Genomic DNA, 19414 nt, shown 5'->3' with positions numbered 1-19414 from the left:
CATACTACAATCCCCAGAACAATACAATGGCATGAGATAAACCTTCCTGATAAGTGGAAACTTGAAGGTGCTACAGACCCTGTGGCACCAACCCCCATAAGAAACACTTCATTAAGTGAAATTTCTCAGCACCAAGATGGCACAGTTGAATTAAAATTCAATAGGCCACAAAGAATGCCTCCAAGACACTCCTTCGAAATAGGAAGTACCAGCACAGCTTTTAGAAGGTTAAATATAGAAGAAAAGTCAAATCCAGAAACACAAACAGTAGATTTTAGGACAGCCAGAGCCTCTGTCTCTTCTATCCCAACAACATTTAGGACCAATTTACAAGGAATAGATAATTCCTCAAATATAGCTCAACCTATCTATGCCAGACAAGAAGAGTCCCCAAAATTCATCTAACATGTCACCAACTTATTCATCAATGACTAATAATGCAAGACAAAGAGAAAATTCAGAAATATTTGTTTTAGAAAAATTGTTTGAAATAAATAAAGAATGGTGTAGAAAGCACTTCTATTCCAACAAAAATAAGCAAAAAAGAGAAGATTACTTTAAAAATTATAATGATAAAAAAGAAAACATTCTTCAAGAATATTATAGATTTATGAATACTCATAAAGTCCATATAAAATTATTTGAGTGGTTTGAAGAATATTATTTAGGATCTGTTAATACAATAAGACATAATACTAGATGGCAAACTAATAAATGAGAAGTTGAATCTCGACATCCCCCTTTAATGGAGGTTCAATATCTTCATAAGAATACTGGAATAAAAGCAAACCCTTTAAGAATGAGAGCTCCCGATGCAGGAGAACAAATCTCATCAAAAGATATAAAAATGATAGTAGAACAAAACAATTATACAAATATTAATCTTAATACAATAGGAAAACAATTAGATTATATTGAAAATTTGGTAGAAAGTCTGTAACACCCCTATCCCGTGACCGTCGCCGGAATAGGTAAGGGGCATTACCGGGCTTGTAACTCATGTCAGAACCGTAAAATTTTGAACTTTTTCTTGAAATAAAGGTCATTCATTTAGATAAGTACTAAGCACGGCCAGGGATAAAATTGAAACTTCTCTAAGTAAACATTCAAAAGATGCCATTTTCGCATGGCTTATATACATTAACCAAAATATTCTTCCGCCACTAGTCTATTTTATACATGCCATAAGATAATCCAAAACATAGCAGTACCAAACAGTGGATAGTGATAGTGTGACTAGTTGCTGACGATCCCCGAGCCTGTAGCTTCGCAATGAGATCTATAAAACAGAGGAAACAGAGTAAACGGAGTAAGCATTACAATGCTTAGTAAGTTTCAAGCAGTGTCTACAGATAACAATCAAATTATAACATAGTTGTTCGTATTTTTATTTCACTCTTCCTTCGGGCATACCATCCCTTTACCGAATATGCACATCTCATCATATACAATAGGCAGATAAACTTTCACATAAAAGTGAGCTCATGTGACATAGATATATCATATGATTTCACATAACCTCTCACACTGATCCGATGTCACATAATCATAGGAATAGTCTCATAGATTGCTCTCGTATGCATCACATAACTACCTTATGATTTAGTGCAAATCAAGCTCACATATAAACTTGGAGTACATACCTGTTTAACCTTTCGCATTGAATATATTTATAAGCAATTCTTATTACGAAGTCTTACCCGGACAAAATCCCCACATGTAGTCATCGGGTCTTTAGAGCTCGGATATAGTACGAGCACGAAGCTTACGGACATTAATCAGTGATAATATTCTCGCATAAAGCCTGCAGGGTTTTAACCCGGATATAGTACTGACACAAATGCCCTTCGGGACTTATCACATTTATACACTTTCACATCCATCACGTTGGCCACTCGGCCCTGTCACATATATACACTTTCACATTCATCACATTGGCCATTAGGCCTTATCACATATATACACTTTCACATTCATCACATCGGCCATTAGGCCTTATCACATATATATACACTTTCACATTCATCACATCGGCCATTAGGCCTTATCACATATATACACTTTCACATTCATCACATCGGCCATTAGGCCTTATCACATATATATACACTTTCACATTCATCACATCGGCCATTAGGCCTTATCACATATATACACTTTCACATTCATCACATCGGCCATTAGGCCTTATCACATATATATACACTTTCACATTCATCACATCGGCCATTAGGCCTTATCACATATATATACACTTTCACATTCATCACATCGGCCATTAGGCCTTATCACATATATATACACTTTCACATTCATCACATCGGCCATTAGGCCTTATCACATATATATACACTTTCACATTCATCACATCGGCCATTAGGCCTTATCACATATATATACACTTTCACATTCATCACATCGGCTATTAGGCCTTATCACATATATATACACTTTCACATTCATCACATCGGCCATTACGCCATACTATCATTTCATATTCGAATACTCATAAACTTACAATATCACGATTTAGAATTCAAGTATGGGTTTAATCAATAGCTTATGAGCAACTAAAACAAGTTTATCAAGGTTCACAACATAATCTCAAATTCAGCACAAGCTGTTTTTCCTGAGCAATAGTCACTAAATTATTTATAACTGGAGATACAAAACTCCAAATTACTTTCCGTTAATTTTTCCTGAATATAGACTCGTATATCTTCCATCCATAAAATTTCCAGAATTTTAGGTTTGGCCAATCAATACCATATTTTTCTTGAAGTTTCCCCTATTTCACTGTTTGACTAATCTGACCACTCTTCACTACGAATCAAATTTATCATTTTACAGAATTAAAAATATGTTGTATTTGATTTCATTTGAAACTAGACTCATTAAGGAGTCTAAGCATATAAATTTTATCTTATAACCATTTTTGTACAATTTATAATGATTTTCTAAAAACAGAACAGGGGATTTCGGAGTCACTCTGACACCGTCTCACACAACTTTAAATACTCATTATCGGAAATTCCTTTGCTTACACGGTTTCTTTTATAAGAAACTAGACTCATTAAGCTTTAATTACATGTTTTATTCAGCCTTTAACTCAACTCCCACAATTTATGGTAATTTTTCCAAAACGCTACTGCTGCTGTCCCTTGCAGATTTATACAATTTACTCTGTAAAGTTCTCATTCACATATTTAAAACATAATATCATATATGCCGTTTTCCATATCATTCTTCATTATAACTAAACTTATATGCTAGAAACTTACCTTAAAAGTTATCGACGACTATAATTCTACGGCTATTCGCTTAGTTTTGTCGTCCCTTTTTCCGACTTTTGTCCTTGATGCTCTTGAGCTAATGATTAACAAATTTACAAATTAAAAAAAATTCTACCATGACGATTATAGCCGAATAACATAGACTAAGAAATTAATGTACATATAAAACGTATACATATATAATTAGCTCAACCTTCAATAATTCAATTTGCTAATTAAAACATAGAAATTTATAACCAATTCAAAATTCCTTAACAATGGCCGAATATCAAAAGGGCTATCAAAGGACATCATCAACTAACTAACAAGCATCAATTGTAATTCAAAACTTAGGTTCACATTTGGCCCAAGCAAACTTCATTTCAATTATGCCACTCTTAAACTTATCCATAATACCCTAAGTTCATTTAGTAGCTAGGCAACAATTATACAAAAACAACAAGCATTTAACAACAATGTACTTAACCAATTCCTTAAGCATACATTCGGCAATATACATATATATTAATGACTAAAACACTTAGGCCAATTCTAAATCATCCACAAATCTTCATGCTTACATGCCATAACCGTATGGTTCTTATCACACTTGGACCACAAAATGCATAAATTTCATAAATTCTAATTAATATCATAGGCTCAATTTCGACTAACACTCATTTAAATACTTACAATTTAGCACTAATTTAGCATTTCAACATAGCCGATTGTCATTAAGCAATTTAGCCACAAACATTTAATTTTACCAAGCTCAACTCATCTATAATCAACCCTCAATACCCTAAAGCATCAAAAACGACATCAAAGAAATACAAACATCCATGACCGAATGTCATCTTCATAACTTTACAAAAACATTTGCCATGAGCTAGCTTCTATACTTGATGGCCACTTCAAATATACAAAGATTTTCAATGATAGAGCATTAACATACCTTAATCCACTTAAAGGTGACCAAATGCCTTAACTTCAATTTCTTCTTTTCTTTCTTTAGGTACGGCAATGGAGGAAGAAAAAGATGAACCAACTTTGTTTTTATCACCCATTTCTTTTAATATAAGTTCATATTTCATATTATTTATTCATTTAACATTTAATTTATTAATATAAAAGGCATATATTTTGTATCCCATGCTCCTTATTTTATCATACTTCCCATGAAACACTAACTTAACATGTTTATGACATGTTCTTGCCCATCACACTTGGTCTACCATACTTGTCATGGCCGGCCACTACTAATTAGGGGGAAATTGACATGCAAGTCCCCCCTTTTTATTTCATGCACTAATAGATCTTTATGCTTTGACCTATCACATTTCAAAATTTTCTCACATAAGTCCTATTTGATAAAATTCACTTACTATTAACAAAATTCAAACATGAAATTTTCACACATGCATATGTACATATAATGAGCATCAACTATGACGGTTAATTATCTCTATGACTCGGTTTAGTGGTCCCGAAACCACTTTCCGACTAGGGTCACTTTAGGGGTGTCACAAAGTCAACCAATCAAGAGAGAACCAGTAAAAGAGATAACCGAAAAAAGTTCCAAAGAACCAATATTCACACCTTATGAGATTCCAAAAGCTTTCCAAAAATCCCAAAATGATTTCCTAACAGAAATCCAAAATAGACTTAATGCTTTAGAAAACCATAAGTCTGAATTAATCGCCCCTGATACCCCAATACAAACCCAATATTCAGTAAATAAATTACACCAATCCTCCCAATCTGACTCGGATCAGTCAGATGAACAACAAATTAACAAGATGGCTTGGAAAGAACCAAAAAGATTATATTATCAAAAAATCACTGCACCTGGTCTTAACATAGAAGAAAAACCTGTTTTCTAAAATAAATACAATGCTAACACAATCTATGAATGGAATATAGATGGAATGTCCGAATACAATATTCTTAGTTTATTACAACAAATGACAATGGTTTCAAATGTTTATAAAACCCAAAATCAAAATGGATTAATCAATGATCATGCTATAGCTAATCTTTTAGTTGCTGGATTTACTGGTCAATTAAAAGGATGGTGGGATCATGCACTGACTAAAACCCAACAGGAAGAAATTTTAAAAGCAATAAAAAAAGATGACCAATATAGAATTATTTTAGACGAACAAGGAAGAGAAATCCAAGATGCAGTAGCAACTTTAATTTTCTCAATCTCTAAACACTTCATTGGAGATCCTTCTCATCTTAAAGATAGAAATTCAGAATTATTATCAAATTTAAAATGTAAAAAATTAACCGATTTTAAATGGTATAAAGATGTCTTTATGACTAGAGTCATGCAAAGATCTGATAACCAGCAACCATTTTGGAAAGAAAAATTTCTAGCAAGACTTCCCACATTATTAGGAGAAAAAGTTAGGAATCAAATAAGAGAAAATTACAAAGGTATTATTCCATATGAAAAGCTTACATATGGCGAACTAATTAGTTTCACCCAAAAAGAAGGATAAAAATTTGCCAAGATTTAAAATTACAAAAACAACTCAAGAAAGAAAGATATCAATGTAGAAAGGAATTAGGATCATTCTGCCACCAATTTGACATCAGGAATGAGCCTTCTTCTTCAAAAACATGTTTCCCTGAAAAGCCAAAAAATAGGAAAAAGAATATTTCAGAATATTATAAAAAACCTAAATATAAAAAATACAGAAAAGGGAAGAAACAACAAAAAACAGAAAACAAAATTGACAAAACAATAAAATGTTATAGATGTGGAAAACCAGGATATATCTCAAAATATTGTAAAATCAAAAGAAAAATCAATAACTTAAATTTAGAAGAAGAGGTAGAACAAAAATTAAATGAAATCCTATTAGAAACAACTTCTTCGGAAAATGATACATCTACTGAAACAGATGAATTACAAATAGACGAATTACATACAACATCCCAGTCTTCTGGAGATGAGAATGAACCTTCAATTAATATGCTAACTAAAGATCAAGAATTTATGATAGAAGTTATTGATAAAATTCAAGACCTAGAGCTTAAAAGAGAATACCTTTTGAAATTAAAATCCTCATTAAAAGATAAACCAGAAAAAGAAAAAGAAATCATTTCTAGTCAATCACAAATGTATAATATACAAGATCTAATATTTAATAAATATGAAAAATAAAACCAAGACAAATTACAAACTCTGAATTACAGTTGGAAATAAAACAGATTAAATCAGAACTTTCTCAGCTTAAAATAGAACAACAAGAAATGAAAGAACAAATTAGATCCTTAAAACACGAAACCTCAGAAAAAAGTTCATCAGAAACTGAACCTGAACCTGAAGAAAATACACAAGAATATATGATGGTTCTAACTGAAGTATCTATTCAAAGATATTTAATAAAAACAAATATTGTCATAAATAATGAATTTCAATTAGAAACAATAGCCCTTTTTGATACAGGAGCGGACTAAAACTGCATTAGAGAAGGAATAATTCCAACAAAATATTATAATAAAACATCAGAATCTCTTAAGGCTGCAAATAGTAAAAAATTAAAAATTACTTACAAAATTCCCAATGCAGAAATATCCAACAAAGGTATAAAATATCAAACATGTTTTTTAATGGTAAAAGATATTACCCAAGATGTCATATTAGGAACCCCATTCATATCCTTACTCAAACCTTATAAAGTAACAAATAATTCTATCTCCACTATAGTTTTAAACACTAAGGTAGAATTTCCTTTTGTAGAAAACCGAAAATAAGAAATCTTAACCTGTTAAAATCTTTATCCATTCATAATGGACAAATTAATAATTTAATTAATTACAAACAGAAGCAAATCTCTTTCCTAAAAGAAGAAATATGTTTTAAAAAATTAACTGAAAAAGAGAAATACAAAAAAGAATAGATCAAATCAAAAAAGAAATAGAATCAACGATTTGCTCTGACATTCCTAATGCCTTTTGGAATAGAAAGAAACATGAAGTAACATTACCATACGAAAACGATTTTGATGAAAGACAAATACCCACAAAAGCAAGACCAATACAAATGAACAAAGAAATGGAAGAATTTTGTAGAAAAGAAATACAAGACCTTCTTAATAAAAAATTAATTAGAAAGAGCAGTTCCCTTTGGAGTTGTTCAGCATTTTATGTAATAAAAAATGCAGAACTTGAAAGAGGAATGCCAAGATTAGTAATTAATTACAAACCTCTCAATCAAGCCTTAAAATGGATTAGATACCCAATACAAATAAGAAAGATTTGCTACAAAAACTTTGTAATGCAAATATTTTCTCAAAATTTGATATGAAATCCGGATTTTGGCAAATCCAAATAAAAGAAGAAGAAAGATGTAAAACAACATTTACTGTACCATTTGGACAATACAAATGGAATGTAATGCCTTTTGGGTTAAAAAATGCTCCATTTGAGTTCCAAAGAATAATGAATGATATTTTTTACCAATATTCTCATTTCACAATAGTATACATCGATGATGTATTAGTATTTTCAGAAAATTTAGAAAAACACTTTAAACATATATCAATCTTCATAAAAGTCATAAGAAATAATGGTTTAGTAGTTTCTAAATCCAAAATAAGTTTTTCCAAACCAAAGTAAGGTTTTTAGGTCATTATATTACCCAAGGAACCATTACCCCAATAGAACGATCTATAGAATTTGCTAGCAAATTCCCAGACCAAATTCTTGATAAAGTCCAATTACAAAGGTTCCTAGGAAGCCTCAATTATGTTATAGACTTTTATCCAGGTCTTAGCAAATTATGTAAACCATTATATGATAGACTCAAAAAGAATCCACAACCTTGGACAAAAAAATCATACCAATATTATCACCCAAATCAAAAAACAAATCACTAAGCTTCCTTATTTATATTTAGCTGATCCAAATGCCCCCAAGATAGTTGAAACAGATGCTTCTGAAATAGGGTATGGTGGGATCCTAAAACAAGTTAAAGGAGGAAAAGAGCAAGTAGTCCAGTTTACTTCCAGACACTGGAATCCTACTCAGCAAAATTATAGTACTATTAAAAAAGAAATTTTATCAATTGTTTTATGCATTACAAAATTCCAAAGTGATTTATTAAATCAAAAATTCCTTTTTCGAATTGATTGCAAATCAGCAAAAGAAGTTTTACAAAAAGATGCTCAAAACATTGCCTTAAAACAGATTTTTGCAAGATGGCAGGCAATTTTGAGCATATTTGATTTTGATATTGAATACATCAAATGAGAAACTAATTCTTCGCCTGATTTTCTCACCAGAGAGTTTCTTCAAAAATGCCCCCAAAACTCCGAGACAAAGGAAAAGGGAAAATAGAAGAATCATCCAAAACCCAAATCACATCAAAACCAATTAAAACATGGTATGAAATTTGCCATGAAGAAGATGAGAAATCATCATCATCGTCAAAATCCTCCAAAAATACAATAATTCAAGATGCACAAGGTCCAAATGAGATTGGTTCTCAAATCAAAAAATGGATTGAGTCCCTATCTCAATCTCCAGAAGTAGCATTGGCCTTTTCGCAAATGAAAGAGGAAACTCCTCTCAAACAAATCGCTGCTGAAGCAGCAAAGGTTTCAAAAAATAAAGAGATTGTTTTACACAAACCAAAATCTCTTTAAAATGTTTTAAAAGAGACTTCTCTCCAAGATGTTTTTCCAAAAGAGATAGCGGTATCTTCACAAACTGCTACACAAAAATCTTCACAATATTTTCCAAACAAATATTTTGAAAAAATTCTTGTTATGGAGGAAGAATTTTCAGAAAAACCTCCACATATACTAGCAAAAGAACTTTTCAATGGATGGCATTTCAAACCATTGGATTCTCAAAAACCCCAACAGTATTATGAAAATATACTGGTCCAAACTGGATCTGTTTTGTTCAAACATTACACAGATCCAAAAGATCCAAATTTTATTACCCATTCAACAGCCCAAATATTAAAAATTCTTCGACCAAGAGATTGGAGTGAAAACCCAAATGCTCCAAAGAAATTCCCAGCCAAATTTACCACCAAAATAGACCATTACCCATATTTTATATATTGGGATTACCAAATGGCATGGTACAATGCCTTTTTAATGAACAACCAACACATGAGACATTCGTGGCTCATATATTTCAAATATGGCACCCAATTCAAATTCCCAAACTGGTTCCGAGAGTGGTGGAATTGGTATGGACCATCATCCTTTGAGATACTACCAGAAAAAATTCAAAACTTATGGCCCAAATTCTTTGACAAATTTCATCCTGAACCAGATCAAAAACACATTTACAGGACAATCCATTTTTTCTCAAAACTATGCATTTCCTGGATTGTCTCATGGAATTATTCTTATGAGCAAGACCAACACACTGGAATTCCATTATTAGTTCGCAATTACAGGACTAAATGGCGGGAAAAATTTAATGATGAAAAATATGATTCAAAATATTTGGATAATTTTTTCAACAAGAATCCAAGATTATGTAAGTCCGCAGCCCCGGATCAAACCACAGCAAAATTTCTTCAAGCAAAGTCAACAGCCAGTGCAATGTTAGCTCAAGCCAAGACCAAAAGAGAATACAAAAAACTCATGGCTGAAATGCTCAGCTCATTGGACTCCGAATCTGAAGATGAATCTCCGGCATCCTCAATCAAAACGGTGGATATTGCAGATGGTAACACTTCGGTAACCATCACCAGGTCCAAAAAGAAATAATGCGTGAACAGGAGAGATTCCCTGCAAGAAATGATGTGAACAGGAGAGATTCCCTGCAACAAAATAATGCGTGAACAGGAGAGATTCCCTGCAAGAAATGATGTGAACAGGAGAGATTCCCTGCAACAAAATAATGCGTGAATAGGAGAGATTCCCTGCAAGAAATGATGTGAACAGGAAAGATTCCCTGCAACAAAATAATGCGTGAACAGGAAATATTCCCTGCAAGAAAAGACAAGTGAATAGTTATATAATTTGTATTTTGTAACCAGAGAATATATTCTCTGAAAATTTATTTTCAAAAGTTTCAAATGTAATGATTTCCCGATTTAGATGATGTAAGGAGAAAATAGCCCTCTATAAAAGGCTATGAGTTTGTGAATGGAAGGCAGAACTCGATTTTACCCATTTGAGTTGTTTCTCCCAAAAGTTTCTCAAAGTTTTTCAAAACTTTCCCATTAACAAAGTTTCATTTTAAGTTTCCAAATTTTCAAATTAAATAATATTTTCTCAAATTGCATTTACAAAATTAAGTTTTCAAACTTAAACTTTCAAATTACAAATATATCATTACCAATCCGGTCGAAAATTATAATGACATTAATTATAATATAATTTCGGTAAACCATATATTTATTTGAATTCATATGCTAACCAAATTCATATCCTCATTATGCGTACAAAAACCTTGTACATAATGTGTTGGAAATTTGATTACCGAATTAAATTAATTCTATAATTAATTTAATTCAAGCGACACCCAAAAACAATACCAACTATGGTTTATTCCGTTCATTTCAACTATAGGGTGTGACCCTGTAGGTTCCTGTAACATTAGCAGTAATACTAGAACGATTCCAATGTTACAAACAATGAGTGACATCTAACAATGCATCATTGCTACCTAAGTCACAAGAGATCATGATTCGACATAACCTTTTTATGATTAACCTTTTATGCTATAATCCTTAAGTCCTTTATCTCTGGATTGGACACAAGTCATGGAATAGTCACACTTGTATAGTCCATTCCATGTTTCTTGATATCTCAAACAGATAACGATATAAAAATAAGTATGACATCTCATATCAACTTATTTGACCATGGCCATGCATTTCTAGTCGCACTTAATCAAGTGGCCTAAGATATTACTCCCATTATGTAGGAGGGACTTATTCTATATCGACCAACCATATCCCTCTACATCGATTGTGGTATATCCAACATCAGCGTTTATAGAACAACCAGTTACGGTGTACGTTTGACTGTATCAAAATATACTACTCACGATGTTTGGGATTATGATGATCTCAAGTCTGAGGATCATATACATATTAATCACTATGAGTAATGTCGAGACAATTACATAATAATCCAAGAAACATACTCATAATGGGTCAGTCCAATATGTTGTTCTCTAACACACATATTCATGCATCGATTCTGACATTCCATATCAATGACAACTCTTTATCATCAATCAACTACATGTTAGTCTTAATGCATTATCGTTGTTCTATCCAACAATAATACTTGACTAAGGATCTTTTAAGAATAATCATATTATTCTTAGGACATTATTATAAAATAGTTTATTTATACACAGAGAAAAGAAACTGAAATAATAATGGTAACGCCTTATATTAATAAACATGATAAATCAAGTATGTTATTACAACCATCTCATGATTGATCTTTGGGCATACTCTAACACTAATGTTTCTAACAAATAGTCCATCTCGTGAACGTATCTTTTAAACTCAAGTACTATAACCTTGTTCGCTATGTTTTGGAAATCGTAGTTTTTGAACATGATAATTTTATTAGTATACTAGTGTGAATCTCTGTACTTCGCATCGGGTATTGAACATATGTAAAGAACTTTTTACAGAACTTAAAAAAGTATGGAAAATTCACTTCTATTAAAAAAAGCTAGTTCCTATACCTATCAAACTGTTTGGTGTTCATATTCTCATTCGACATGGTAGGTGCTTCTTCCATTGCTGATAAGAGAAATTTCATTAAAAAACCTTACTTTTGGTATAAAGTAATATAATTCTCAAGCTTAATCAAACTAACATGTACCATAAAAAATATCAAATTTATCAAAATCCACACCAAATACTACATCCCTAAGAGCGTATTTTTTGATTTAGTTGTGATATTTTTTTTAATTATGATATTTATATATTTAATTATATTATTCATATTCATATTTTATTATTATTGATTTAGGAAATATTTAGAGAAAAAGTGAACTTAAAGTTTATTTTTAGTGAGTTTTTCTGATTGAACTTTCAACATGGCATAGTTTTAGTATTTTGGCCATAATTTGAGCTATGCAATTTCGTTTTTGGCCCATAATATACCAATTCGAAAGAAATTGAAAGATCTAACTAAATTTATTGCAAGACTTAAGCCCAAAACATTAGTAAGGTGTTAAAAAATGGCTAGAAAGTTTGAAGCAAAAATCTGTAAAAAATTTTGCTGTATTTAATCAAGGACATTTTGTATTTTTCAATTATATTATTTTTTCCTTCTAAATATATATTACTAATTTAAAACTTGGAGAGTATGAAGAGACATAGGCATGTTAGTTTTATCTTCTTTTCTTTGCATTTTATTTTCTTTATGAGTTCCTAAAACTCCTTTTCTAGTCGAAGGACAATTGAAGTTTGATTCAATAAATTCATAAGACTTACTTTGCACTTTAATTCTTCTTTGTTCTTTAGTATTCATGCATCTTATGTTATTATTACAATTGCTCAAGTTTATTAAATATTCGACTGGTACTTAATAGCTTAGAACAGTCACCTTGTCAAATAGAATAATCAAATTAGTAATTGTTTAATTCATTCTAATACTAGTGAGGAATTGAATAACTTTTTTATGTCATATTTATGATTACGTGGTGTGGATGTGTGATCTAGGTTAAATAAGCCCTGATGAGGTGAGTTTGCTAGTTATAATTAGGCCTCTTTTGTTCTTAATAATTTCAGTAAGTCAAATCTTGAGCACTTAGTTACAAATTTATTTATCAGTTAGGGAAGTAATTTTAAATGAGTCACATCTTGGATATCGAACAAGTAAGGAGAGATTGGTTGTCCAACACTGAGTCAGCAACTAGAACTAATTTATTAAAGGCATTGGAGTTTTCTATAACACCCCTTGCTCAATCCTGAGCAAGATGATGACACCATTGATTACATGAACGATTTTTAAACATTCAACATTACTAGAATGTACATTTAACACCAACTTAAAAGCTTACAAAATGTACATTTAATCCAACCATACATATTTCCTTGAGTTTAAAAGAGATTTGTCTAAACACAGTAAAACCAGATTCTTAGTTTACTAACCTGTGGCCTACCCCAACATGTACATGTTACAAAATAAAAATAAGAGGCTTACAACTAAGGTCGTGATCTGGCTTCGTCCCTTCTAATATTTTGAGACAAACCTATAACAACCCGATTTAGACCCTAGTCGGATAGTATTTTCGGGATCACAAATCTGAGTCAAAAAAATATTTTAATATTACTTTCTGTGCTTAAAGTATGTGAATTGATATGTGCAAAATTGCTGTGAATTAATTTTATCATTTGTGTGCCGATTTGCTTAAGTGTTGAATTGACATGACTTTTTAAGTATGTGGTCCTTATGATGCAATTGGACCATTGAATTAATGCATGGACAAGTATGGACATTAGTTAGTGGGATTTTAATGTTATATGACTAAGGTTAAAATGGTAATTGTTGTATTCTTATGTATTAAATAAAATAAAAACAAAATGGCCATGCATTTTAGCTTTGTTCTTGCCAAAACTTGAAGAGAAAAAGAAGCCATTTTTGTGTTTTATGTTCGACACTTTGGAACTTTAAATTAGGTATGTTCTTTGTTCAGTTTTTGATAATTTTTACAATTTTGAGATCGTTGCTTTGTGTTTTAGCTAGTCCATGCTTGAATTTTTAAATTGGTTATGTATTTTGTAATGTTCCATTGAAGAGAGCTTGTTGTTTTTGTTGTTTGATGATGGAAAATAAATATATGTTGTCAGATTATCAAGTTCAATTAAGTGATTTTTAGTAAAAATTCCTATTTGGGATTAAATTGTGAATTTTGTAAATTGAGGGGTCTAAATGTGAAATAAATGAAAGAAAGGGGCTGCTGTGAACCTTAGTAAAATTTGGCCTAACTATAGGATGTTGAAATTTTTGAATATTTTGAGTTGTTTTGAAATAGAGACTAAATTGAGAAAAATGTAAAATGTTAGGGGCTAAAATGCAATTTGCCCATTTATGTGTTTTTGAAGAAATTGGAATGAAATGTGTTATTAAATAGCCATATTTGAATTTATATAGATCAAGAACAAAAGAAAACAGAATTAGATCGGGGAAAGTTGAAGGTGGTCGAGTAGTCGATTCCATTCGTTCGTTTTCGTACAAGGTAAGTTCATAAGTAAATAAATGTTGTTAATTTGAATATTTATGTATGTAAAATATCAAATTAAATTTTAAGGAATATATGTGTAAATGCCGATTGTTTTATGCATGGGAAAATTGTTTACGAGCTTGATACGGTGGAATTATGACATCTAAAAGCCCCGTACGAACCATAGGATTTTGATGTGTGATTTTGTGTAAAACCACGTTTGGGACATTGCCATCGATTTGAGATTTACATGTAAGACCATGTCTGGGACATTGACATCGTATATGATTTCGTGTAAGACCATGTCTGGGACATTGGCATCGTATATGATTTCGTGTAAGACCTTGTCTGGGACAGTGGCATCGATATTTGATTGCATGTAAGACCTCGTCTAGGATGTTGGCATTGTACGAGCTTATCGAACAATCAAGGTATCCTTATAAATTTTGAATAGTTCAATGGGCAATGTCGAGTCAAGATCGAATGTGAAATTGAGATAAATGGTTTAGGTATGTGAGAAATTAAATGTTCATGAAAATAAGGTAAGTATAGTAATTGAGCTGATGATATAATTATGCTTGTTAAAAGAGCGATTTGTGTGTACATGAGATAGTTATATTCGACCAAGTTGAAATTATATTGCTAATGTTTATTTGATGATTTATTTGCTTATAACTTACTAAAGCTATTCCAGCTTACTCTATGTGTGTTCGATTGATGTTTTATAGATTTTGGAAGCTAGTTACGAGCTCAGAGATCGTCAAGGAAATCTGTCACACTATTGACCGATATTTTGGTATTTTATAAGTTTGAAACCTTAAATATATGACATGTATAGGCTTGTTATATTATGTTTTATTTTGAGTTGTATATATATGAGGCCATGCGAAAATGACTTGATTAAGATGTTAATACTTGTGTGTTTGGTCATGATTAAAGCTTATATTGGAAGTATATTTCATGGTATATATATATGTGTGTGTGGTGAGATTGGTTTATGATTTAATATGGAATAATGGTATATATATGATTTATAATTAGTTCATTATAATAAATTTGATATATGGTATAGTTTATATTTACGGTTTGTTATAATTTGGCTTCATTGAACTAAATATGGTTGATAAATGATATTTCGTAGTAGTTTATGAATTGGATTGAAAGTGGCAAATGATTTGCTTTTATACTCAATAAGTAACGAGAAAAACAAATACTTATGCTTATGACTTGCTTTTCAATGATTCGGTTTTTAATAGTCATATGGATGCGTTTATTTATTTGTGAAAGAAAATGTATATGCTTGTAATGTGATTGCTTATGGTTGGTTCACTATGATTCGATTTGTGATGGCATAATATGTTCAATAGGGGTGATTGAATGTGGCTCAAATTAATGTGGTCTTATGCGTATAGTTCATGAGGTGAATAAATAGGTATATGTAGGTTTGCTTGATTATTGAATGTGTAAATTGAGTATACTATGATTTGTAGTGTGTGTTTTAAAATGGATATTTAGTTAATGATTTAAATTGATATGGTTAATTGTATTTTTAAATATGTACAAGCGGACAAGTTTATTTAATGAATGTATTGTTGTAAGTTAAGTATATGAAAGTGACATATGATTAATGTTTATTTAAGTGTCCAAATGCTTTACTCTATAGTCATAAGTTTCGACTAACAAAATTTTAATATATATGTGATTTGTTGTGATAATTTATAATAAGTAAAATATGTTTAATTAGTTTGATTAAACATTTGGGGTGAATTGGTTTTAGAATTTATATTTTCGAATCTAGTATAAATTATTCGTGGACATCTGAGTTTAGTAATGATACAAATGTATAGTTAATCTTTGGTGCGTGAAAGGTGATAAATGTTTGTGATGAATTGTGTCTTCTTCAGTAATGCCTCGTAACCCTAATTTGGCGATGGTTACGGGTTAGGGGTGTTACAAAACCAACAATGGCAGAAAAAGAAATTAAGTAAGTTCACCATGTACTTAGTGAGTTCTATGCCTGACCCTTAAATATATTGCATTATGATAGATTACTATATTAAAATTACAATTATTCCATCAGCACACCAGGGTGGTAAATAAAAGAAACCACCTAGTAGAGGCTTCACGCAACACCAAACAATGTGTCATACTCTTGAGCAGTTAAACATTCAAACAAGTGATAGCAAATTACATCCGATATACAACACTTCCACCGTAAACCTTGCATCATGACCCTACAGTGTGAACAACTCATCGTTAATTTAGCTAGTACCTTAATACTTCTTGTTTCTCATTACAACTAACAAAGCTTTACACAAAAAGCAAATAGAAATCTTGCTAAAAGTTCTAGAGAGCATTACCATGGTCATTAGTCCTAATGTATAGGTGTTATATGAGCAATCCTGCGGACAGTCACTCGGCGGATAGTCCGGCTAACATTCCGTCTTAGCTAGTACATACTGACAGCATATTCACCGCTCACATGTTTAATGGCTCACGCTTATAGACAATACATACATATGAACATTTTACGTGTACAGGTAGCTCGTGCATATCAACGTTCCGTGCATATCACATTTCGCATACCTTATTCATTTAACATCCCACCATAACGACAATTCCTCATTCAATTAACATCCCACCACAATGCCAATACCTCATTCATTTAACATCTCGACACAACGCCAATACCTCATAAAAAGAAAAGAAAATTTCAAAAATTGACACGCATTCATTGATAGCTCTGCAATTCACTAACACAAGAGTAACTCATAATCGATAATAATAATGAAATAGTTTCATGCAGTTGCACACTCGATTCACTCATTAGAAATAATATTCAATAAGTAACATAACTTCCAGAAATTTGACATCGCACACAACTGATCAACTCGCATTTGTAGCACGCAACCAAAATTTGCATTCATACCCCAAGTCTCACAGTAGTGCACAACATACATCACTGACATTGCATTCAAACATCACTACAAAGAAACACAATAGGTAGCACCTAAAAGTTTGGGTTTATGAACTTAGTAGGAAAATTTTCACAATTCAAAACCGATTACACTAGCTTAGCCTTCCCTGTAACACCCCATACCTGGCCTGGATTTCAAGTCGAATATCAAGATTCCACACATAGGTGAGTACTCACAATCCTATGGCATGCCAACTATATCCAATGGTCTCATTAAGTCACAAGGCCAAAATATCATATTAATATCACATATTTACTTATCGATCTTCTGCATATATTCGCTGCATATTCACATTATTAACACAATGTAATCTTTTTCATAAGGCATAAGAACATACCCTCGTCTTTACCATCACATGGCATGAATAATATACTATCATATTTACTTCAAAAATAGTCAACATAAAACTCAGCACATATCATAGCATTTCATATGTTCATGATTTCACAATTTCACAAACAAACATATCTCACATTTAATCATAGGTGCAAGAACACTTACACTCTACATTTACAGTAGGGGTTTAAGCTACCTCTAAATTCCCAGATACATAATGACTCATCTACGAGCAACGATTCTAAAACACTCAGCAAAATATTCACTTTTGTCTAAAAATCGACAGCTTAAACAAGCTTCCCTTTTCCCTTATCTCTACTTGTTGAAGGTTTTATAGACTCCAACACTTCAACAAGACAAACTGCACATATATTCAGTCAACAATCAATCCGTAAATTACCTCAAATAGCCAGAAACACAAGCCTAAGCTACACTCATTTCTAACCAAAACCTTTAGCTCGAAAGACTTAAAATTCTAATAACTCAGTCTACGCTTAATATTTTCACACGAAACAAATTCCATTCATTTACATATTCATCTACGACTAATTCCCAACCCCTAAAATACACAAAACTACACATTTTAAGGTATCAAAATTTTTTTTACAAGTTTTTTGCCATTACAATGAAAATTCATTAAAACCCGAGAAACTCTTAATAAAACTTCAAATTTACTTTAGAAAGCTTCTAATTACATTAAAACTAATTGAAAAACACTTTAAAAGCAAGTTTTTATTCACAAACTCGATATTCACCGTTAAAGTTCTAATTATTGGCTTTTACCTAAAATATGCATTTTAATGGCTAAAAATTTATTTTAAAGAACCAAATAACATTTCAATCTAATAGGAAAACTATTGGTTACCTTGAATGTAAGAAAGTCAAGCGTTGACTCAAACCTAAAAAAACTCACGTTGTGGAGAAGATGATGAAGATGGAGGAATTCTTGGGTGATTTTCTTAGAGATTTAAGGCTCAAGGGTGATAGGATGAAAAAAGAATTAGGAATTGAAAATCAAAAGAAAGTGGGAGGGATTTCGGAGAGTAAGAAACAACATAAGCAAATGAGAGGAAAAGCTTTCGTGAAATAAAATTGGGAATGGGCGTTTGTTAGGTTGATTGTGAAAAATTAGTTTAATTGCTTCATAAAGACTCACATCTTTGACCCTTTTACAAATCAGTCCCTTTTATAAAATTAATGACATTTAACACTCATTTCCAAAAATTGAATTAACTTTATGAAAACCATTACTGAAAACATTATTCAGTACCAACCTTATAAAATTTTGAGCTCATATAGGCAAAAAATCCTAAAATACCCTTAAAACTCCTAGGCCCCAATTCGGGGTGTGACATTCCCCTTGCCTTTCGGTCCTTTATCCTCCTTGTCCACTTAATAATTTTTCCTTGAAACTGGTTAAATCTGTAGGTTTCACCAACATGCAACCATTCTCATTCTTCCCTTCTTTATCTTTCAAAAATAAACCCAAAAGAAAAATGAATGAATTCCCTTTCTCCAATCAATTCTCCCTTATTATACCCCTATTCCATTCTCCCACTCTCTTCAAAATTTACATTATAAAATTTTAAGGTGCCTTCATTCTTTTGGCCACCATCTAACCGTATAATTCCATTCAAAGTATATAAT

At 31.6% G+C, this 19414-nt stretch overlaps 1 long non-coding RNA gene across 1 annotated transcript; it reads right to left on the bottom strand.

The window, feature by feature from the left end:
- Positions 1 to 16572: 16572 nt before the first annotated feature.
- Positions 16573 to 18789, bottom strand: LOC121225068 (uncharacterized). The gene is made up of 3 exons (XR_005922856.1): positions 18633 to 18789; positions 16814 to 17144; positions 16573 to 16687 (listed from the first exon to the last, which is right to left on the bottom strand). It is a non-coding gene; the product is annotated as an uncharacterized lncRNA (long non-coding RNA).
- Positions 18790 to 19414: the final 625 nt, after the last annotated feature.

This window comes from Gossypium hirsutum, chromosome D13 (genome assembly GCF_007990345.1).
Source record: "Gossypium hirsutum isolate 1008001.06 chromosome D13, Gossypium_hirsutum_v2.1, whole genome shotgun sequence".
NCBI classification, from domain to species: domain Eukaryota; kingdom Viridiplantae; phylum Streptophyta; class Magnoliopsida; order Malvales; family Malvaceae; genus Gossypium; species Gossypium hirsutum.
This window is presented reverse-complemented; position numbering and strand designations above follow the sequence as displayed.